Genomic DNA, 24257 nt, shown 5'->3' with positions numbered 1-24257 from the left:
TAAAAGGCCAAGAGAGAGAGAGAAATGAAATGTTATGTCAAATGGTTTTAAAAGTGCAAAATGACCTATGAGACCAAACTATTACAATGGTATATCTAATAGAGTGTCTAGGCCACTTGAGAGAGAGAGAGAGCGAGAGAGAGAGAGAGAGAGAGAGAGAACTAAAATGAAATGTTATATTAAATGGCCAAGATGACCTACGAGACCAAACTGATACAATGTTGGTGGATGTAATAGAGTGTCCGGTCCATTATTTAGAGAGAGAGAGAGAGAGAGAGAGAAGAAGAAGAAGAAGAGACATTTTAGGAAAAATTTGAGAGAGAGAGAGAGTTGCTACGTTAGCGATGGCTCTGCCTGTTTCAACTGACGCAGGCTATTTTCAATTGCCGTCCGATCATCTCTCCGACTCCTCTAAGAGCAACGAGGGCCCCTCAGATGGTCTATATACATTCAATGCACCAGATGTGTTCACTGCCTCCCAAACAGTAGAGCGAAGGGGAGGACCCTCAACAGTGGTAGCTTCCTCACTCAAAATGGAGGAAGCCCTTTCAGCAAGACAGTGGATTTTTTGCTTACAACCAGGTAACAAGCAATGGAACTGGCAACAATGGCGAAAACCTGGATATAAGGGCAACTTCCCACAACCATGACTCTTGCATCGATGCAGGACAAGGAGAGATGCAGAATGGTGGTGTGCTCCACAAAAACACGAGGCGTGATCTTCACAACAATCCCATGCAGAATCATTCGGCAAATCCCAACAATGGACATGTTGTACACTTTGATGGCATGGAAATACATGTGTACATGCAGCTTACTAGATTGCAACTATCTGCAAATACACACAATTCAAACCACGCGTTGAACAACGCGGCACCTCTTGAAGCTTGGCCCGAGAGAGAGAGAGAGAGAGAGTGCATTTGCACCAAGCGTCCACACTCCAGAGAGAGAGTGTTGCTATTGATACTGTGTGTGTGTGTGAGTGAGAGAGAGAGAGAGCACTGCTACTGCTCTGCTGTGCTTGTCCTGCGCGAGGTTCCACCCTATGGGACCTTCTACCTTGCGCAACCTGTTGGCCTGCCCGACAGCTCCAGGCACGTTGCGCAACCTGTTGTCCTACGTGTGTGGTCCCTGCCTCTCACAAAGTCTGCATCAAAGAGTGGGGGGGGGGGGGGGGGGGGGGGGGGGGGTTGTTGCAGGGTACAGACGGCCTCTTCTTTGATATCGTCGTCTCTTATGAGCTGGTCTTGGCCAATGGCAAGCTTGTAAGGGGACCACTACCGGCAACCCCAAAGTCCCCTGCGACCATGGAATCGCATAGAACAAGTTCACCAAGAGAGAAATGAAAGGAAATGTTATATTAAACACCTTAAATGGCCTATTAGACCAAACTGGTACAATGGTGGTGAATCTAATAGTGTCTGGCCATTGTTTTGTGTGTGTGTGTGTGTGTGTGTGTGTGTGTGTGTGTGTGTGTGTGTGTGTGTGTGTGTGTGTGTGTGTGTGTGAGAGAGAGAGAGATGAAATGTTATATCAAATGGCTTTAAAAGTGCAAAATGACCTAGGAGACCAAACTATTGCAATGGTATATCTAATAGAGTGTCTAGGCCACTGTTGAGAGAGAGAGAGAGAGAGAGAGAGAGAGAGAGAGAGAGAGAGAGAGAGAGAGAGAGAGAGAGAGAGAGAGACAGAGAGAGAACTGAATGAAATGTTATATTAAATGGCCAAGATGACCTACGAGACCAAACTGATACAATGTTGGTGGATGTAATAGAGTGTCTGGTCCATTATTGAGAGGGAGAGAGAGAGATAAGAAGAGACATTGTAGGAAAAATTTGAGAGAGAGAGAGAGAGTTGCTGCGTTATCAATGGCTCTGCCTGTTTCAACTGACGCAGGCTATTTTCAGTTGTCGGTCGATCATCTCTCCGACTCCTCTGAGAGCAACGAGGGCCCCTTAGATGGTCTATACACATTCAATGCACCGGATGCCGTCACTGCCTCCCAAACAGTAGAGCAAAGGGGAGGACCCTCAACAATGGTAGCTTCCTCGCTCAAAATGGAGGAAGCCCTTTCAGCAAGACACTGGATTTGTTGCTTACAACCATGGAAATAGCAATGGAACTGGCAGCAATGGCGAAAACCTGGATATAAGGGCAACTTCCCACAGCCATGACTCTTGCACCGATGCAGGACAAGGAGAGATGCAGAATGGTGATGTGCTCCACAAAAATACGAGGCGTGATCTTCACAACAATCCCATGCAGAATCATTCGGGAAATCCCAACAATGGACATGTTGTACACTTTGATGGCATGTAAATACATGTGTACAGGCAACTTGCCAGATTGCAACTATCTGCAAATACACACAATTCAAACCCTAGCTATGAAGAGGAGGATGATGTCGATGATATTGATGAGACTGAGAGGCAACACAAGCAGGACACTGCCGTGCTTAGAGCAAAGGAAGAGGAATAGGCCCGTAAATCAGTCCCCCCTCCCTCCTGAGTGTTGTGAAGCTATTTGGATTGCAATGCAGAGTATCTCCTTAGGTGGTTATCGGCCTGAGTGGGCATACACGATTCCTTAAGTGCGATGCCTACAGAGGCTTAGAGGGAGATGATCATCAAGTGTGGAAAATATTGAGAAGCAACAAGCACATTATGCTTCAACTCTTTGAGGTAAACACTTGGTCATGGTTGAAAAACCGTCAGTTCGATTGGGATTCAATGCCTACTAATGGTGTACATTTTACTAAAACCAAATGAAAACACAAGCAAGTTTGGCAAAAAGTTGAGAATTTAATTTGTTAAAGAGAGAGAAGGGGAGAGAGAGAGAGAGAGAGAGAAGCTGCAAACATGGCAACACGCCAGTAGAAGCATGCACGTGTGTGTGTGTTTCTTTGGGGTAGAGCGAGAGACGCACATGGCATTCATTTGGATTGGAAAGAGCAGTAGCTCATGCGAGAACTTCATCCAAATAGTGTGCGCTCTCCTATGTGAGCTTGGTTGTTGCTCACATGGGCCATCCATGCTACATGAGGAGTTGAGCCCTGCACTCTCAGCACCAACCCTGCACCCTTGGCATGGGCTAATGCATCATATTGTGTGCTACCCTATTGGGGGGGGGGGGGAGAGAGAGAGAGAGAGAGAGAGAGAGAGAGAGAGAGAGAGAGAGAGAGAGAGAGAGAGAGAGAGAGAGAGAGAGAGATTCCATGAGACATTGAGAGAGAAAAGAAGAAGAGGGGAATCTCTTAATGTCAAAAGAGCATTCCAAAGAGACCTCAAAGCTTGAATGGATAAGACTTGAACTCAAAACATGGAGAGAGGGTTGTGGGGATTGGTGGAGGTTATCTACTCCATGGATGGTACTAAAGCGTTAGCCATGTCATCATGGGGAGAAGGGTGTGGGAGCTTGATATCCAAAAAAGTGGATACTCAACGTGGATGCCAAAAAGATAGGTTTTCTCTTGACCACCGCAACAACGCGCGTGTCATATACTAGTTAAGACTTGAGAACACCTACAAATTTGCCCACTCCGGATCGGTTTGAACGAGAAGGAAGAAAATACATGAGCACACATACCCCTCAAACCACCATCCACACACCACGCCTACCAGACACTTTTTCAGGGAGTTGATGAGAGCTCAGCGCCCTATGGGCTCTGTGTACAAGGCGTGCAAAATAACTGTCGGTCGATCTTTCCCCTTTCACACTTTGTGTGGTTCTTTCTGTTTTCTGTAACTTAGGTTCCCCTATTCCCTTCCCCTTTGGAGAAGAGTAAAGCATGGTGTTGCATGAAGCTTTGGTAAATGGCAAGGTCCATGGTAGGGTTCCTTCCAATCCTCTAAATCCTTCTCCTCATCTACGACTTCACCATATGGGGGAGCTTCCAGCCCCGCCCATAATCTCGCTCCAGGAGGACATGTCCCTACATTCAGAATTGGAACCCAAGGTCCCTTGTCATATGCATATATAGTGCAAACCCGACCCATCTCAAACCCCTCTCCTATCATGCAACAACGTTTCCAACAAGATCTCTTTAATTCCATATTGCCCCGCCCAGCAGGTCATGGAACCAGTGAAGCAATTGACACTTATGTGTTGAGAGACCCAATTAGGTAAACCCTAGTCTGTCTCCGCTCAGTGGTCAATATGTTGTGATATCAACTGTGTGACAAAACATTGATAATCCTCCTCAAGATACTGAGGGTAAGCAAGAAAACCTTCACTAATTTGAAATGTTAATGAAAATGTCCAGAGTAATTAAAAATCTGCAGCTCAAGAAGAAGAAATCAAAGACTATTATTGTAGATAATGTTGAAGACTGTCATGATGAAGCTGAAAATGACAAATCTCAGAGCCAAAGTGCTGGTGGATGTGAAGTTATTGTTGGTACTACTGAACTTATCAATTGGTTCCAGCAATTGCAGGAGAGAGTAGTGATTGGACTCTGTCATGGAATCATGTCTCCCTGTTGACGTTCTAAAACAATAATTTTTGGAGAGTGGGAGTCTAGAAACTTGTTTCCAGATTAGGTGCAATATCAGCTAATTAGCAGCACTCCAATGTCTATTTTTAAATGGCACAAAGTCTTTGATCCAAAGGGCAAAAAACCCTCCAAGGTCCATGTGTGGGTAGACTTTCCAAATTACCCAATTGGATTCTTTCCTTGGCTCAAACAAATTGGTGCTTAGTTGGGTGTTGGGACAAAATCCTACTAATGATTTAAACCCTAAATGGATCCTCAGTTACTTATAGAAGTTGACATTGATGCCCCTCTCAGAGAGGACATAATATTGAAATACCATATGGGACAAGTTAAGAAAGTCATCTATAGAAATTTAACAAATGCTTGTTTTCATTGTCTCACACAGGGCCATCTAATTAAAGACTACCCTAACCTAGCCAGTAAAGTGCAGGAAGATTCAAAAAAAGTCAAAGATGCTAAAGAGGGGAATCGAGGGTTTCAACAAGTGAACGGGAGGGGTAGCTATAGAAATAGAAACCCAACAAGGAATAATACTAATAAATATGTCAACAAGTTTGGGCCACTTCTGGATGATGTATTTGACCCGTCATATGCAGATGGGGTAGATGATCATGAGGATAATGCTTCATCTTCTCAAGTTCCCATAGAAACACAAAAGTATGAGGGTGTACCATAGCAAGACTCTCTTAAGACCCCTCTTCATAAAGACACTATGATCCCACTTGACAACTCTATTGACAAAGTCAGGGGCATTTCTTGGCATCCCAGCTACACAAGACATTCATACGACCCCTAAGATGGAGGGCTTACAGGTAAACAACACTCTTGAAGAAAAAGATTGTTGCAATGAGCTTCAAGAACAGGATAGCTTAGAGCTTAACAAATTCTCTTAGTCTCCCCTTAACTCTATGGGTATTCTCATGCCCAAGCAGAAGAAGGGACTTCACCTCAACTAGGCAACAACCTAAAAGAAAGAAAAAAAAAATCAGATCCCAACAGGGCCTGAGTCTCCTTTGTGAAACCTCCTAAATCACATAAAGAATGAATCAACCCACTGTTGGTTTTTCTTTGAATTGTAAAGGGTTGACAAACCCTGTCAAAGCTGTTTGTATTAAAAAATGGATGCTTGACTTGCACCTGCAAGTTGATTTTATCTATCTATAGGAAGTCAAAGCTAAGGTCTTTTCTTTGGATTCTAATCTTCAAAAGATCAGCAGGAATCATAAGTGGTTTTAGACTATCACACTGCAGGTAGGAGCTGTGATTGGTATGACCTAAAACTTTAATCACTAAAGTTCACATTGGCCAAAAGGGAATCTCGGTTGTTGTTATTTTTGAGGAGCCTTTCAACTACACAATTGTCGTTCTTTATGATTCAAATTATATTTTCGAAAGGGCCTCTGTATGGATAGAACTTAGTGCTATTAATGAATCCTCATGATCATAGGGGACTTCAACAAGGTTACTTCTTTGAATGACAGATTTAAAGCTTTGGGACAAGTTATCCAAGGCAGGACGAAACAAAGTTGGGATCAGTTATTAGATATACTTGCCTTGGTAGATACCTCTGAAGACTCTAGCTGCACTTGGGCAAACACATTAGGAAGGGAATGGGGTATAGGAGGGCCTCTTTATTTGGCAATTCAAGGAAATGCTTAAAGCTTAAGCCAAGTTTGACCAAGCCTAAAAGAGAGGGCAAAAAGGCCTATGCTGAGATTTTTAAAAATACCATTTGTATATTTTGTATTTTGAAAATAGGCTATTTCAACCCAAAAGAGAGGTGGGTAACTGAATTTTAAAATGTATTTTCCCCATCTCTCTCCTCTCTCTCTAACATATAAAACACTCTCTCTCACTTAGTTCTCATTAAACGAAGCACTTCCAGCTCCCCCTGCCAAAAAAGCAAATTTTGCATATTCTCTCACTAAATTCTCTCTCTAAAACGTGAACCAATTCTTTCTCTTTTCCCCCCTTTTCTCTCTTGTCACTTCCACCTCCCAATCATCAAGAGGACATTCTATGCTGCCTACATTTGACAGAAAGTGCAGATCCTCCAAGGTTGCAGATCTAATCTCTCTGCCGCTCTCTTCCTTTAATGTCTCTCTCTCTCTCTCTCTCTCTCTCTCTCTCTCTCTCTCTCTCTCTCTCTCTCTCTCTCTCTCTCTCTCTCTCTCTCTCTCTCATGCTTCTCCCACTCCAGCTCCAGGTGAGAGCAATGGAAAACTCCATTACCTCTGTGTGCAGCAGCATTTCTCTCTCCAAATCTCTCATGATCAACATTTTGAATTCAAAGGAGATTGAGCTACACTCCCTCTCTTTATTCCCTCCACAACATAATCCTTTTCTACTATCTCTGAGTACTCTCCACTTTTTTTCTCCATAGCCAGCTTTCCCTGCTTGCAATAGTCACCATTACACATTCTCTCTCTAATTTTCTTGATTAGCTAACAAACATTTCATTCAATCGCCCTCCACTGCAAGATATTACTAATAGGCCAAAACGATATTGATTAAATGTTGATTTGGAGCAGGAGTACGCTACTGTGCGACTTGGCACATTGAATCCCAATGCTGCAGGTTAGCTACAAAGCATTGGGTGCAAGGCAAAATCAACTTATGGGTTGATGGCCACATTTACCCTGGTGATCCAACAACCAATGCACCACTATCCTTTCGTAATGTCACTGAGCTTCTGCGTTTTATTGGAGATGGAAGAGACGGACTGTTTGGCTACTGCTGGAGATTGTATTCAGCTTTTGTCAATGAAAGGGAAGCAAGTAAACATCTCTTGGCTGCCTATTCATCATTACAAGAGAAGTCCGCAAAAGATCTACAGCAAGTTAATCCAACAAGAAGACGAAGCAATTGAACGATGAGATGGTGAATCCCAATGAAAAAGTACAGCAACAAAAAAAAGAGCAGGAGCGTCGACTAGACAATTATGTTCAACTACAACACACTTCACAGAATATGCGTTGGCGAATCGATCATCTCACACATATTCCCCTTTGCTACATTCGTAAGCGCAAGAGACAAGCAATTTCCTTGCTATCCTCAAGTGGTGGAGCTCAAAAGAAACGTGTCCGTCAAATTCTATAAGAATACGGATGCAAGATTCTGATTTCCTACATGTTCTGTAGGTTGGTGTAACGCTAATTCAATATGAAGAAACTTGGCTCGAATGATGATGGGAATCGATCCCGATGCTCAAACAATCGAAGGTGATCTGTTGCAGCATATCATCAAGCCAAAGGAGTTGGTTGAGCTACTAGATGATCCATCCAACACTGGCATTGCTATTGTTTTGCAATAGAAGTATTTTAGTGAGCTAAAGAGCATTGTGTCGCCTCAAGAGATGATGGAGGTGTGTGACAGCGCAAGAATAAGTTTCAAGGCCTATGAAACTTTGTATAGAAGTGTCACACTTAGTCATCGGACAAAAGGTTTGTTTCGGTTTCTGCCAACGTCTTACAGTGTCAGTGTTGCAAAAAAGTGCGCCGATAATGATGTTGCAAGCTTGTTGGGCATATTTCAGTATGTGGAGGATGACATGCCATTAGAAGACAAAAACTTCTTCCGCTATAGCGAGTTCAACAATGTGTATGTTGACTTGTTGAAGCTCCAAGAGTCAATGATAAGATTTTATGGGTTGATACAAGAAGAGTGTGATGGCAATGTGATATCTATTATTGTTGTGCTCGCATGTGCGTGTACGGAGTGTGTGCAAGAGAGGGGGAAGAAGAGAAAATGGGGAAGGGGGAGATGAAGCACAGTACACAACAGGTTTGGGGTTAGTGGAGAGGAAAGTGAGAGAGTAGTCAACTCTCTCCCTTTCTCTCCCTATATTCATTTAGGTGAAAGTGTAAATAGGGGCGGTTTCCCACGGCCACCTGGCCTACACCCCAACAACCTCCCACTTGAAGGTCATGGTGGCCAATAGTGGCATTAGCATAGTTAGTCTATACAAAATTGATGAAGCATTGCCGAGGCTTCATCCTACACCCATAAGTTCTATACAATGTGTAAATCGCTCCGAGGCTAGGCTCTTTGTGAGAGCATCTGCGGGGTTGTCGTCAGTGTGAACCTTGACAAGCTCGATACGCTTGCCAGCCAATGCATCTCGTATGACATGGTATCTGACCTCTATGTGTTTCGACTTTGAGTGAAACGTTGGATTCTTTGCCAAAGCAATGGCACTCTGACTATCACAATGTAGTACTGGAACCTTGTGAATGCCCAAATCTCCCACTAGACGAGCCAACCATATGGCTTCCTTGCTGGCGTCAGAGGCAGCAACATATTCTGCCTCAGTGGTAGATGAAGACGTGCAATCTTGGAGACACGATCTCCAAGAGATAGCTGCTCCAAAAAACATGAACACATAGCCAGATGTGGATCTTCTACGATCCACGCAACCCGCATAATCCGCATCCGTGTAACCTACAATAGATGCATTACTGTTTCCGAAGCGCAAACACTTGCTAGCTGTACCTTTCAAATATCTAAGGATTTTCTTCACTGCTTCCCAATGCTTCTTGCCAGGGTTTGCCATGTACCTACTAACCACTCCCACTGCATGTGCAATGTCTGGTCTTGTGGCTACCATAGCGTACATCAAACTGCCAACTGCTGAAGAACATGGTACTTTCACCATTTCCTCTTTCTCAGCCACTGTCTTGGGAGAGTCTTCCTTTCTAAGTTTGGAGTATGCTTGCATTGGGGTACTCAATGAATTCCCCCCCTGCATACTAAAACGGTGCAAGACTTTGTGAATGTACTTTTCTTGAGATAATTCAAGAATTCCACGTTGCCTATCTCTCTTGATGTGCATACCAAGAAAGTGATTGGCATCTCCCAAATATTTCATGGAAAACTGAGTGCTTAGCATCTTTTTCAACTGATTGATTTCATCAATTGATTTGCCTGCGATAAGCATATCATCTACATACAAGATCAAGATGATTAAAGAACCATTGTTCAATCTTTTTGTGTATAAGCAGTGATCCTCTTGACTTCTTATGTAACCCTGAGACTGCATGAATTTGTCAAATTTTTGATACCATTGCCTTGAACCTTGCTTGAGGCCATAGAGTGCCTTTTTAAGTCTACAAACCAATTTTGTCCTCGTTGGTTTTTGGGTTTCACATACGAATCCCTCTGGTTGTTTCATGTAGACATCTTCATCTAGATCCCCGTGAAGAAATGCTGTGTTCACATCCATTTGGACAAGTTCCATGTCCTGGATAGCAACCAAGCCAAGCACGGTGCGAAGTGTAGTCATCTTGACTACTGGAGAGAAAATCTCATCAAAATCCACACCTTTTTGCTGCTTGAAACCCTTGGCAACTAGACGAGCCTTGTATCTAGGCTCGGGATCTTCCGTTGTATACTTCTTCTTGTATTCCCACTTGCAAGGTAAATCATTTTTGCCTTTTGGTAATTCAACCAAATCCCATGTCTCATTAACCACAATCGAATTGTATTCTGATTGCATAGCCTGCTCCCACTTAACACTATCCTCCATTTGTATAGCTTCTTTGTAGCAGGTTGGCTCTCCACTGTCAGTGACCAAAATGTGGTGTATACCCGGCTCAAACCGCTCGGGCGCACGTGATACTCTCTCAGAGCGTCTCAGTGCCTGACTGCTGGACTCTACTCTCTCCGGAGCAATAGTAGTATCTTGCACTTGAGGAGTAGGTGCAACACTACTGAACTGAGTTGGTTCGGAGGCTACATCCTCAAAATGAACACGTCTGTACTCAACATCTTTGATGGGCTTCTTGTGCATTTTTGATTCATTGAAAATCACATGTGAGCTACGAATGAATTTGTTTGATTTTGGGTGCCAGAGACGATATCCCATCTCTCCGTTTGCACCATAGCCAATAAAGATGCATTTGTGTGATCTGGGATCTAACTTCCGACGAAGTTCTTTGGGCACATGTGCATATGCCTCGCATCCAAATACACGTAGATGCGCATAGCTTGGCCTTTTTCCAGTCCATATTTCCTCTGGAATTTTGAAATTCAAAGGAGAACTAGGTGACCTATTGATGATGTGCACTGCTATCAGAACAGCTTCCCCCCAAAACTTTGGAGTAAGCTTCGCCATAGACATCATAGAGACAACTCGGTCTTGAATCGTACGATTCATTCTTTCAGCTATCCCATTTTGTGCAGGTGTGTATGGAGCAGTAAACTGCCGCCGAATGCCTCCTCTATTGCAAAAATCCTTGAACTCTGTGGAGACGTATTCTCCACCATTGTCCGTGCAAAAAGCTTTGAGCTTTGTTCCTGATTGGTTCTCAACAAATGGCGAGGAATTTTTGGAATGTCGAAAAGACTTCTTCCTTACGCTTAAGGAGATACACCCACACCTTTCTGGTGGAATCATCTATGAATGTGAGAAAGTAGTTTGCCCCCCCTAGAGTTTTATGTGGCATTGGACCACACAAATCACTGTGTACCAAGTCTAGAGGTTCGCCTAGTTTCTTGTTCAATGGCGAAGATGTCAATCTAGTCTGTTTTCCATATAGACAATGCTCACACAATGAAAAGTCCGTGTAATCTAACACAGGTAAGTAGCCAAAACGCTGAAGTGTTTTCATTCCCTTTTGGCTAATATGCCCTAGCCGGCTATGCCACAACTCAGGAGACGGCAGCTCGGCAACATAGATAGAGTGTTCGTCGACACTCGAAACAAACAAAGAGTACAGGGATCCGTTTTTATTGCCTTTCATCATGATAAATTTGTTCTTGCAGATCATCCAAGAACGATTACCAAAAACTGTAGTGTAGCCAAGATCATCCAATTGCCCTATAGAAAGCAAGATTTTCGTAAGCTTGGGCACATGTCTGACATTCTGTAGCACAAAAGTAGTGCCATTATGCATCTGAAGTTTCACATCACCAATGCCAATAATGTCAAGTTCATGGGAATTACCAAGCTTGACTATTCCATGCATGGATGCATAAGAGGAAAACCACTCTCTATGCGGTGTGACATGAAAACTTGCACCAGAATCAAGGATCCAATTCTGTGCATAACCCTCATCCTGTGCAACCAAAGCATCTGGAGGGAGATCTGAAGTGAAAATGAGAACTGAGGAATCTACTGTCATCTCGGGATGAATCTCTGTGGGCATAATGAGCATCACTGGAGGAGGAGTTTCCTCTACTACAGTGATGGGTATGGGAGACTCAACAATATTGAGCTCCTCAATCTTTACTGTACTTTTGCCTTTGCCAGAATTATCCTTTTGCATGTTTTTGTGATCTCTTAGGAAACTACGACAATCCTTTTTGTAATGACCCTTCTTGTGGCAATAGTAACACTCGACATTTTTGGCATTGCGGTCTCTACTTTGGTTTCTGTGTCTGCTAGGACTACGGGGATTCCACTCTCTACTTTTGCTTTTGTATTTGTTCCTGTCATGGCCTCTTGGCTTTGTTGAACTGCCAGCCATATATGCATCTCCATGACTAGCATTATCGAGAGATTTACTACGAATCTCTTCAATGAGCAACGCATCTATGGCAGCATTGAACTCTAACTTGCCATTTGGAGCTGAATTGCTAATGGATGTGCAAAAGATATCCCATGAACTGGGTAGAGAGCATAACAAGAAGATAGATTTGAGTTCATTGTCAAACTCCTTAAAGCCCTGAGATGTCAGCTGACTGAACAAGGAGTTGAACTCATTTAAATGACTGGAAACTGTGCTACCTTCTTTCATGTTGAGCTTCATAAGCTTTTTCATGAGAAAAACTTTGTTGGATGCACTTTTGCTCTCCCATGTTGAACATAAGCTATCCCAAAGTTCCTTGGTTGTTTTCTTCCCTATGATAGTGAAGAAGACTGATTCAGCTAGATGTAGACGTATCGTAGCCATGGCTTTTGCATCCAAAAGCTCCCATTGAGCTTGTGTATAATCATCATCCTCTGCGCGCTCTTTCAACGGTTCTGAGAGGCCTTTGTTTATCAAAACATCTTTCATGCGCTCTTTCCACATGGTGAAGTTTCTGCCATCGAACTTTTGAATGAAATACTCCTCCTTTTCTGAAGAAGAAGCCATCGCTGATAAGAGGGTTTGAGAGGTGCCAAACTATGGCGAGAAGCTGTAGAAATTTGGGCAGAGTAACCTTTGTAGCGGGAGTAAAATCTCAACCGAAATAGACTCAAAAGTGCCAACAATGGAAGTCACAACTCGTGGGAAGTAAATCCGGCAGAGTCTCCTTTGTATGAGGAGTCAAAACTCAACTCAAAATGCATACAAATGTGCCAACTGCTTTAACTGGGCATCTGCTGCACAAAACAACTGCTATGTGAGTGCCAACTCGGCGTCAAAAGCATAAATAACCGTCCAGATACATATCCTATGGTGAGGGTACCGTAAAAGGGGAACTCCAGCTACCTGTATCACCGAAGGTGTCTCAACATTCGAGCACACCATAGCTCAAAGAAAACCTCACGCTATCGACCCTCCAAAAGGCTAATGCAGACACAAATGGACAGCCATAGTCTCAGAAAGGGCTCTTCCGGTCCGAGTCTCAGAAACGGCCGGGAAAAACTGCCAAAATAGCCAAAAATGGCTCCACACGGAGTACAGTGGGCAGTGTCCGCAACTCAACGTACATGAGTAAAATTGCACGCAAACAGGCGCCAAGAACTGCTGCATGCAGTGAAAGTGATCCCTGCGGGGATATCTGCTCTCAAAAGAGCTCAGTAGCACTAGGTGTTCTCACAACAAAATGCATCTGTCAACGCATGTGTCCGCAGAGAATCTGCTGCAAAATGACTACCAAATTGCCTGTGAAAGCGCTTTGTCTGGTAACCTGGAGAATCTGTGAGTGAATGGGCTGAAAAACCCCTTGTAGCCTGTAACCTGCGTGTCGGTGTCACTATGTGCCGATTTCTGCCGCCGGGCAAAAATATGCTAGTCGAATAGCTGCCAAAGGTGTCGTATCCATAAACTGTGTCGTATAGGGCGATCGGTGCACTCGGTGCCGATGCCGGGTGTCACTCCTCTATGATAGAGGTACCTCACCCGTGCATGTCGCAAGCACGGTCGTCGATCGCGGAAACGCGCTCGTGTGGGCAAGTGCCCGGTGTCTGGGTCGGATGTTGGAGATCCGCCGAATGAGCAGTGTCGAGCCGGTGCACATGAGCGGTGTCAATGCCGATGTCGCTTTCCGCCACCAGGCGGAAGTGGCTCCGATGGCGAGAAATGCCGAGGAAATGGGCCGATGTCGGGTGATGTCCGGGCTTAGTCGCCGCTTGTAGCCGAACACAATGTGTCCGTTCTCTCTCTCTCTCTCTCTCTCTCTCTCTCTCTCTCTCTCTCTCTCTCTCTCTCTCTCTCTCTCTCTCTCTCTCTCTCTCTCCAAGCTTGGGGACTCGGGGCTTTGGTGGTGGGAGCATACAAAGTCGAAAGTCGGGTAGTTGAGGGGGGGGGTTGGGGGGGTGTGAACCCACCCTTGCACACAAAAGTGTGGTAAGTCAAATAAAAAAAAATTAATTGTCTGTCGAAACCTGCCTGCAGTCAACGACTGTGGGTGAGTGTCTGTGTGTGTGAGAGAGAGCAACACCACCACAAGCTCAGTTCTTTGGCTACATCACCCGGCATTCACCTGCTCCATGCCTCGCCCTTCAAATTCCGCTATTTGCTACTGCTTGTAGTGAGCCCAACTTCCCCAATTGCTATGGCCACAGGAGGCTCGATTTGCTGCTCGGCAATTTCCAATCACTCGATTTGCTGCTTACACACACATTGTATGTGTGTGTGTGTGTCGTCACCATGCAGAAAAAAAAAACAATTTGCTGCTGACGACAGCTCTTGGTCGGCCCCTTTCACTCCTGCTCGCAATTCGCTGCTCAGTTCTCCTCGATCCACGAAACTTGGCTCGCTATACACAGAGTGTGTGTGTGTGTGTGTGTGTGTGTGGTTCTTGTTGTGATTTGCACTGCCCACGCTGGCTTCAACTGCTCGACCGAGACCTCAATGCCAATTTTGCCTCCCTGCACGGCTTTTGAATGCCGTCTCGCTGCTCGATTTCCCCCAATAATCTCAAAAGACAGCCTGCTGTCGATTATGCAGAATTCTCATTTCTATCAATTTTGGGCAACTCTCTGAGATCCGAGGGAGAACGAGTGTGTGTGTGTGTGGACGTCTTGCTCGGCCCTGGTCAGCGTTGCCTTAATACACACACATAGGCTCCTCTGCTCACGGCATTGCTGCCCGAATTACTGCATTGCTTGGCCTCGGCTGCTTGCACAATGCCCGATTCCCCAAAGCTTCGCTACCAGCCTGAATTCTTGCTATGCATTCGATTGCATCCAAGGCTATAATACCTCAAGCTATTGTGTGCTCGCAGCTCTTGAGCTATTCGATTAGCTTTTACCCTTATCGAAACTCCTCATGGCTCCTACTGCCCAGTACAGGCTGCGCGAAATCCCCAAGCCAAGCTACGAGGCTCGATTGCTCCTCGATCTCTGTGATGCTCGACCTACTGGATCTGATTTTCCAAGGCTTTCTACGCTCTCCAAATTTCGATGAGGGTCGCTGCATGCATGGTGAGCCGGGGCTCAAGGTCGGATGTCTTGAGCTCTGATACCAATTGTTGTGCTCGCGTGTGCGTGTACGGAGTGTGTGCAAGAGAGGGGGAAGAAGAGAAAATGGGGAAGGGGGAGATGAAGCACAGTACACAGTAGGTTTGGGGTTAGTGGAGAGGAAAGTGAGAGAGTAGTCAACTCTCTCTCTTTCTCTCCCTATATTCATTTAGGTGAAAGTGTAAATAGGGGCGGTTTCCCACGGCCACCTGGCCTACACCCCAGCAGTTATGAAGCTTGATGAGTGCCAAGTTATTAAAGGTCAACGGCTCGAAAGGGTAAGAGTTACGTTGATGAGCAACAGCAAGAAGGATAGAGATTGCATGTTTCAGGTCTTGGAACGTTCCAAGGTGAGTGGCATTTGGCAGGAGACTTGAAAACACTCAAGTGTATGTTAGGGTGCAAGCAAAGTGCAATGACCCTCTTTCCATGCATTTATTGTTGGTTCCACAGTAAAGTTTCAATGGGAACTGAGGGCAAGGATGCAAAGGCCAATAAGGCAAAAGGTGGTACGGGTAAGGGTGGCAAAGTTGCAGTCGACTCTGCAAAAGGTGTACCCACTACACAAGCAGTGGGTAAAGCACTACAACAATGGTTTCAAGGTATCCTCATTTGTGACCAATAAGTACCCACTAATCGAAACATGGATGATCCAAATTGGGATCCTATTCTTCCAATACCATTGATAAATGTGCATGTGTGCACCCTTCATGTCCCTCTATGAATTCTTGACAAGTTTTTTATGCTCCATATTAATTACGCTTGGAATATGGAGCCTATAGAAAGAAGAGAAGAGTGTATACAAGAACTCGAACCTATTCTATCGAGCATTAGTCTACATGGGGGTGCAGTTGATCTATCAAAGGACAAGAAGGCATCTGGAAGTACACAAGGTGGCCCTAATAAAGTATGTATGGATGGTAGTAAAGCTAAGCATTTTCTTTCAAATTATTCTGACTCCCAAAGTCACAATGAGTTTCAGTTGTGGAAAAAGGTGTATGACATTACCACCTACAAAGGTAATGAAGCAGCCCTAGGAAATAAGGGTGCTCGTGTGTGGCAATCTACTGATGATATTTTTCATCTTCTCGAAAAGGCAAAGCTAATCAATGATGAGATATCCACCTTAAAGTTTGTAATCAATAGTTTTACATCACAAATGGTGAATGCTTGGGGAGAGACACACATAACACATTACATCATGTATTGAACTTTTTTTTTTTCAATCGAAATACATCTGTATGCGAAATTAAAGTTTTTTTTTCAGCACATTCTTTTTGCACATAGTGCATTTTTTTCTCGACACGTATGGTTCATTAGGCATTTGGAGCAGCCAAGGAATGGAGCGCTCACACTATCAAGCAAAAGCAATGTATTTTAAAAATACGCAAAATGGATGTAGAAGAAAAAAGAGCAATGCCTTTCACGAGATGTTCAATTGGTTTTACAAAGTTTTAGTAGGGAGAGAGAGAAAGAAGACTAGAGAACAAAGAAGTTTGAAATGTAGAATAAGAAAAGTGGTTAGCTTGAGGCAATCACAATCATATCATGGTTCGAGTGTAAAAGAACGATTCCGATGTTGGTTGGAGACAAAGCGACGTTGATGGCAGGCTTTGGGTGGAAATTTATTTATTTTTTTACACTAACCATTTCTATTGTAAACATGCATTGTCATGCAAAGTGATTTGTTAAGGAGACAATTATTAGTCCCATGGGTCAAGTTTGGTCTATTTGTGAGTCTTTTTTAATTTTAAGTGATTTTATTGAGTTTTTAAAATTTTAAAAAGAACTTTAAGTACTATATAAGTAAAAACTCACAACCTAAAGTTCACTACTTGTTTGCACATTTTAGAAGATCCTCTCGAGCCCAAATGTACACGCACTCATATCTTGCACAACATGGACGATACACAAGAGCACACCACCAAGCTCAACAATGACACCAGAAAATCCGCAACCAGCACCTCATACAGAATCCACCACTTCAAATCCACATCCTCAACCACGAATGGATAACCCAACACAACAACCAGCTCCAAACACCCAACTGCTCCCCCAACCTTCGACTCTAGAGGACCACAACACCATGCGGTAGATTTTTGGTGATGCCTGAAGCTCAAGCAACAGGTGCACATGAAGCTCAAGCAACGGCTGCACCTGAAGCTCAAGCAGTCATTACTACGCTGCAAAAATTCCCCCCGTGGGTCAAACAAAGGGTGATCAAAGTAATACCATGTGATCCTATTTCAATAGCATGAGATGCCAAGAGGAGGAAGAGAATGAGAGAGATAAAAAAGAAAGAGGCAGCTGATAGAGAAGCACAGAGATTGCATGAAGAACAAAGAAGGCAAAAAGAGCAAGAAGAATGGCAGAGAGACGAGGCTGACAGAGCCCACTTGGCTAATTTACAAGCACGAGCAGAGGCAGAGAGGAGAGCAGAAGAGGATAGCTCAGGCCGCCCAACAAGCAAAGGCTGGGAGCTCCAGACCTTCAAAAATTCCTCAGAGAGCAAAACAATGTGAGAAAAAGAAAAAGGACAAGCTCACACCTGAAGAGCAACAAGCCCAAGAGGAGAGGAGGAAAAAGTACAAAAATGACCCTCCTCAATGGGCCAGACAAGCGGCTACTCCACCACCGCCAACAGCGCAGAAGAAACGGTGATGGAAGCCAGGCACGGTTGCTCTACGTGAGATCCAAAAATATCAAAAGAGGACCGAGCCAATAATACCAAAGGCAGCTTTCTCTTGGGTGGTGAGAGAAATAATGGATTCTGTTACACGTATTCAGCGTGCAACTCTATTAGCCTTACAGGATGTCGCCGAGGACATTTTGGTGCAGTTGTTCCAAGATGGCGTATCTTGTATGGTGCAGGGCTAAGCGAGTTACTCTAAAAAATAAAGATCTAGATCTAGCGACCAATCTGAGGAATGAAGGCTGCCTCCATAAGAATTAGTTTCCTATTAGATTTCACCTCCTCGACCATCCAAGCACCCGTCGGACGTGGGACGCCTATCGATGATCATTTTGCGAAACGGAGCCATTTCGGGTGCGTACGGAGGCCGTGGGACTGCCAAAATGCACGACGACACAGGGCCTTTTTTTGGCCCGTGTGGCACCGTTGGGCGTCGTCGTGCATTTTAGCGGTCCCACGGCCTTCGTACGCACCTGAAATGGCTCTGTTTCGCAAAATGATCACCGATAGGCGTCCCACGTCCGACAGGTGCTTGGATGGTCGAGGAGGTGTGAACGTGTTGAAAAGAAAATTTATTGGCCAATATGTGCAATAGAAAAAAGAGAGTACGGGAAGTGAAAAAAAAAATACAAAGGACAAAATTATTGTATATTCCTTTGAATATTACATCATGGCTGGTTGGTTTTCTTGTAAATTACATCTGTAGGTATAGGGCGAATGGCAGACTTGACACCAAAGGTTTTTACAATATCCTCTGGGTTTGTCACCCCTTGACCTAGGCTTAAGGCACAATGGGAGAGAACTGACCCAGGGTGCTTTCCTGTAAAAGCATACAATGCCGCCTCTCGATCCACCAAGATACACTTGTGAGCATTCAGGGTAAGGGGATTTTTAGCAAGGATAGCACTTAATGCTTTGCACTTGAGCAGCTCCTCAGAACCATGCTTGGAGAACTCTGTGTGAGCAACTCGAAGAACGGATGGCCCCAGATGGCCAAGGTAGTGGCACAGGAGCTATCTCTACCCATAGGAACGTTGTGCGAACTCTAGTACGCATTGCAAACTTATCAACATGGTATGCGGTCTGCAAAACATTGTAAACAACTTCAACACTTGCTATAGGGTATAATAGACTATCAATAAGGTTAAAAAGTGGTTACCTCAGTTTCTTCATCCATCTCTTCAAGAGTTTTCCTTATAAGGTCGATGCTAGAGCGATCTTCTCCGCCCATAATGATTAGTGGTTTGTGTGGATGAAAAGCGCTTTCGGGGATGCTTTCAAAAAATGAGGCACATGATTTGATTTCCATAAGTGTATTTGCCACGGTTTGTACTAAATTCTGCTTGTTTTCACTAGGGAGGAAAGAGAGGCTTGGTGGGAGACCTTGGTCTTCAAAGTCAATTTGAAAGTTAACCTTCTCTTGCTTTCCACTGGGATCTTTCATGCCCACATAGATAGTGAGCACTGAGAGCGACTCATCTTCTCTAAGTCCTAGTGTCTTGGCAATGTTATCAAGAAACAAGAAGTGACGACTATCCACCACCACTGCATGCAAAGTGAGAATTTGGAGGCCAGGAAATTCTTCCAACACCTCGTCTCCCTCTATCATCCGATCTTGCTCCCTAGTGGAGCTGGAATCTTGCAGGAGGACGAGTACTGTAGATGCTTCAGCTTGCTCATCAACCTCTTCAATAAATTCATTTGATTTCTCCACAATGGTTACAGGAGGTTTTAAGTTGGCCTTTGCCTTTGATTTTCCCTTCTCCGTGCCCTCAAGCACAAGCAAGACCAGAACCATGTCCCAAGAGATGAATTGGGTGCCTATGCACCCCATGCCCAAGTCTATGAGGTCATCTTCATCCTCTGTCCTGCATTCCCCCTTAGTAAGACCTTTTATAAACCTCAACAAGAGATAGCGAAAGTTTTTGTTGGCCGCATAGAGGTGTTTGAGAAAATCCACTGGCAACCATGCCATGTCAGATCCATCGAAGACTATCGCATATTCTTCCATGTGCTCCATCATGTAGTCAAGAAACTTTGTAATCCCTCTACATGAAGGTTAGCAATGGCATGCATGTCGATCGTACCCTCAAACACACTGGCTAGTTCATGTGCATGATCTGCAAGTCCTATCTTTTGTAGTTGTGTGAGAAGTGCATCAGAAGATGTTGCCATATGTCTGTTTGCGAAGAAGATGGGAAGAGAGTTGAAAGCTAGTGTTTTGAGAATGTGAGAAATAAATTTTAAACCCAGAAAGTCACTTTTATATTCAATGTAACTTTTTAAAATCACTTAAAATTAACATCGAATTAACTTAAAACTATAATTATAACAAAATCACGTGACAAGCCATTGAAATTATTCACTCTCTAAATTAAAAAACTTGCACATTTCAATCAAAATCTTGATTAAATTAAAACTGAAAAAGAGATTCAAAATGCCATATGTATTAATGGGAGCGAAATCGCTTCAGTTACAAGCTTTTACATTAATACATGGCGAAAAACCATGTTTTCACACAGAAAGCTCTTCTCTTTTTTGGAACAAACAACCTTTTCATTGATTACAAAAACATATTGATTGGGCAAGGTATATCTAAGATTAAGATACTCGCGAAGGTGACTAAGATTCTAGTCGTTACTCACCGAGATGTCATGCATTGTCGTGGAGGCATATTTGCAAATCAATTGATTCTCTAGCAGCAACGTCAGATTCTAGTGCCTCCCATTCTTCCTTCGTCAGCTTCCATCTTCCGTAGGGAAAGACAATTGACAAGTTTTGCTTTGCAATATGGTATCTCCATGCCACATTCTCAACAACTACAGAGCACTTGATTGTATCTCCCTGGTGGTTGACCACCTTAGTCTCCCATCCAACTGCAAGGAAGCCGTTGATCGCACTTCCCCCTTTGCAAGTCCACATTGTTGGTGTCCTGTGAACACTCTACAGTCAAGTGATAAACACAAATATATGAAGGGACAAAAACCAAGTTAGGGAAGCTTTGTGGGAACCATAGGTGCACTTCATTACTGAACGCACATGAGCCTCGATTCTCCTTTTGGTTCTTGTGATCAAGGCACTATCTGGCTTAGGCCATTCCATACTCTGCAAGGTTGGTGGATGAATCGGAGGAAGATTACCATACCCAGTTTGCCTAGGCGTTACGCAAGTGTGGTTATAAAAAAAATGTCTCATGAGACAAGCTTCACGGATGGACAACCAGCATAGAGCATCTTGCCAAGGTCAACGTGGATGGCCTCAAAAGTTCCTATGAAGGACTCTATTGGCTCTCACTCTACAAAACAAGATGGGAATGCATCTGCAAACATGAGCAAGCAATGAAAACCTTATAGACATCAAAGCAATATATACAGCAGAAATATAAAATATACAATCTAAAAACTTGATAGAGGAGTGAAATTACAGTTTGTAGGAAACCTCGATGGAGCCACTGCTGTCTCTAGCTTCAGTTGTGAAGCAACATACACATGTTTCACCTTTGCAAGTTGCTTGCCTTCATGGGTTTTCTTGAACTCCATGATCCTTCCCTTCCAATGGTGTGCTCGAGAAGCCATGTGTCTCCTTGAGACCTTGTGTGCATCTCTTGAGCTAGGCTGCATTGTCACCCACATCAATTGTTTGAACTCCATCGTCACCCAACATCCACTTTCGTCTTGTACATCTGCATGAAATGAAGTCAATGACACTCCTAGGTTGTGGAGTACCCGATGATGCCATGGGGAATAGTGGCACAACCTGTAGACAAACACTTATGATTAGACATTGCACATCCATGTTCTCAGTTGTATAGAGCAAGATTCTTGATGGTACACAAAGACGAAGGATGCCACTTACTGCTATACTGCTCCACCTGCTTGTTGGCTTAATGGGGAGGATAATGTTGCAAAACTTGAGAGGAAAGTAGATCCTCTTTAGAGGGAACAATGAAGAAGGAGAAGGAAACCTGTTGAGGAAAGAAAGAGGGATGATCTAGCAGAAGGATATGCTGCAGATCTTCAGCTTTAGGTAGAGGTGTTTAATGAGGCTCATGGAGAAATGGAGAACTTCAGCTTGAGGAGAATCCAACAATCTTGAGGAGAATGCATTAAGCTTGAGGAGGGAAAGGAGACGTGAGAGATGGTACAGTAGAGAGAGAGGGAGGGAATGATTAGCACATTTTTGGAGAGACCCCCTTTTAGGAGAGAGGGGGGGAGAAACTGACAACCACTAGAGAGAGAAAGGATTGGTTTTTACTTAGCTATTTAGAGAAAAATTCAGTTTTTTGAATTTATAAGAGATTTTTTCTTTATATTTTATAAAAGCGTACAAGTTTGACCGCTTACTTTTAGGCCCTACCATACCCATCATTTCAGTCCACATGGCATCCATCCATTTTCCCCTTCCATAATCTCCTTTTTAATCCCATGGCAAATAAAGAGCCCTCCTTAGACCCCATTCCCTTCCTAATGAACTAGCAGAGCAACTGCTACATAACTGTCAGACTTGTTGGGATGTATCTGACATCTAATCTTCTGCAAGCCCATCGGATGATGAGTTGCAAAACTGAGTCATCTCTCTTACTGTTTGATCATAAACATGTGTTGTTTGAGCTTTGTGCAATTAGTTGGCATGCTACTCCTTGGAAAGGTTTTTGCTAGGATCTAATTATGTTAACTACCACTATCAGCATGTTAGCAACCAAACCAGCCAGCTCAGTCAACCAGTTACCAGGATAGCATTGGTAACTATCAGGATATGATTGATAGCTTCCAAGATAGCATTGGTAGCTACCATTGCCATTTTGTAGCCATATGTAACTTGAGCAGTGTCCTTAAATCCTTAATATTTGTCATGACTACATAGGCTGAGCCTGCAAAAAAGCTAGAGATTGTAGGAGGTAACAATTGTGAAGAACAATTTCCAGAGGTGCACGTACAAGTTGAGAAGGAAGGTGTATGAGACAAAGATGGTTCTGTTTTTTTCTTAAGGTACAATGTTTAGAGTTAAATCCTACTTATTATTGCTTCTTTCCTGCAGATGAGGCTGCTAGATCAGGATATGATTGATAGCTTCCAGGATAGCATTGGTAGCTCTCAGTGCTATCTTGGTAGCCATACGTAACTTGAGGCAGTGTCCTTAATTCCTTAATCCTTGTCATGACTACAAAGGTTGAGCCTACCAAAAAGCTAAAGATTGTAGGAGGTAACAATTGTGAAGAACAATTTCCAGAGGTGCACGTACAAGTTGAGAAGGAAGGTGTGTGAGACAAAGATGGTTCTGTTTTGTCCTTAAGGTAGATAACAATGTTTAAAGTTAAATCATTCTTATTGTTTCTTCTTTCCTGCAGATGAGGCTACCAGGAGGCCTACAGAGGATGGAGAAGGACCAAGAGAGACATTGAAGGGCCACACGAAGAAATAAGGAACAAAAAATATTTCCAAGGATGTTGGAAGAAAAGGTGCTACTTCCATAGTCAAAACCCGTATTTGAAATGTTTCGTAAAGCCTGTCATTCTTTCTGTCTTTGTAATAGTTTACCATTTTCTAAAGCCAAAATTCAAATTTTTATTTCATGACTATGATTTTTTAATGTCTTTATTGTTTTTTATGTTCAGATGCTACCACTAGCCTCAATGATGATCTAGATCACTTAATAGATGTGGTAGTAAATGATACAATAAAAGACTATGGTAATTGTAAAGAACAATTTCCGGAGGTGCATGTATATGTTGAGAAGGAAGGTGGGCTAGAAAAGGATGGTCTTGAGAAGGAAGATGAAGCCAAAGATGATCCTTCACAGGACAAGACTAATGTTGTTGAAGCCATAGACACCAGTCCTTCCATGTTGCAAACCATACGGATGATGCAAATGGAAAGAAAGAGAAAGATGACATGTGGTAATTTTGGTTCTATTTTGTCCTTAAGGCAGATAATACTATTTAAAGTTCAATCCTTCTCATTGTTGCTTTTTTGCTGCAGATGAGGAAGCCTATAGAGAATGTAAAAGGGCCAACAAAGAAAGATGTTAGACAAAATATTTTCAAAGATGCTGGAAGAAAAGGCGCCACCACAACCAGAGTTAGAAAAAGACTCCAAACTTAGTCTTTGTATTTTTTATATGCGTCCTATCCCCATTTTTGGCATTTTTCTTAAAGCCTCTCTTTGTAACACTCTTTGTTTCCTATGTATTCACATAGCCAAAATTTGATTTTTTTAATATCCTATCTATCATTGTTTTTTATCTTATTGTTGTTTTTTATGCTCAAACACTGTGAGTAGCCTCATTGAGGATCTAAATCACATAATATATGTGGCATTAAAGTCTGTAGCAAAAGACCCTCCTGATGTAGTAAAGTCTTTTACGGGCCCCCTCTCCCTCTAGGGTCGAGGGCAAAGTTACAAGTGCTAGCACTCTTGAGGAGAAACACGATAAGGACACAAATTTTGGTCTAAGTTGGGATTATT

The 24257-nt window shown here is 43.4% G+C and overlaps 1 pseudogene; it reads left to right on the top strand.

Moving 5' to 3' along the window:
- The first annotated feature begins 344 nt into the window (after positions 1-344).
- LOC147461885 (uncharacterized) lies at positions 345-2590 on the top strand (annotated as a pseudogene).
- Positions 2591-24257: the final 21667 nt, after the last annotated feature.

The sequence above is a fragment of the Adiantum capillus-veneris genome, chromosome 3 (assembly GCF_014529385.1).
Source record: "Adiantum capillus-veneris isolate H3 chromosome 3, ASM1452938v2, whole genome shotgun sequence".
NCBI classification, from domain to species: domain Eukaryota; kingdom Viridiplantae; phylum Streptophyta; class Polypodiopsida; order Polypodiales; family Pteridaceae; genus Adiantum; species Adiantum capillus-veneris.
The sequence above is the reverse complement of the archived record's forward strand: the minus strand, read 5'-3'. Positions and strand labels throughout refer to the sequence as shown.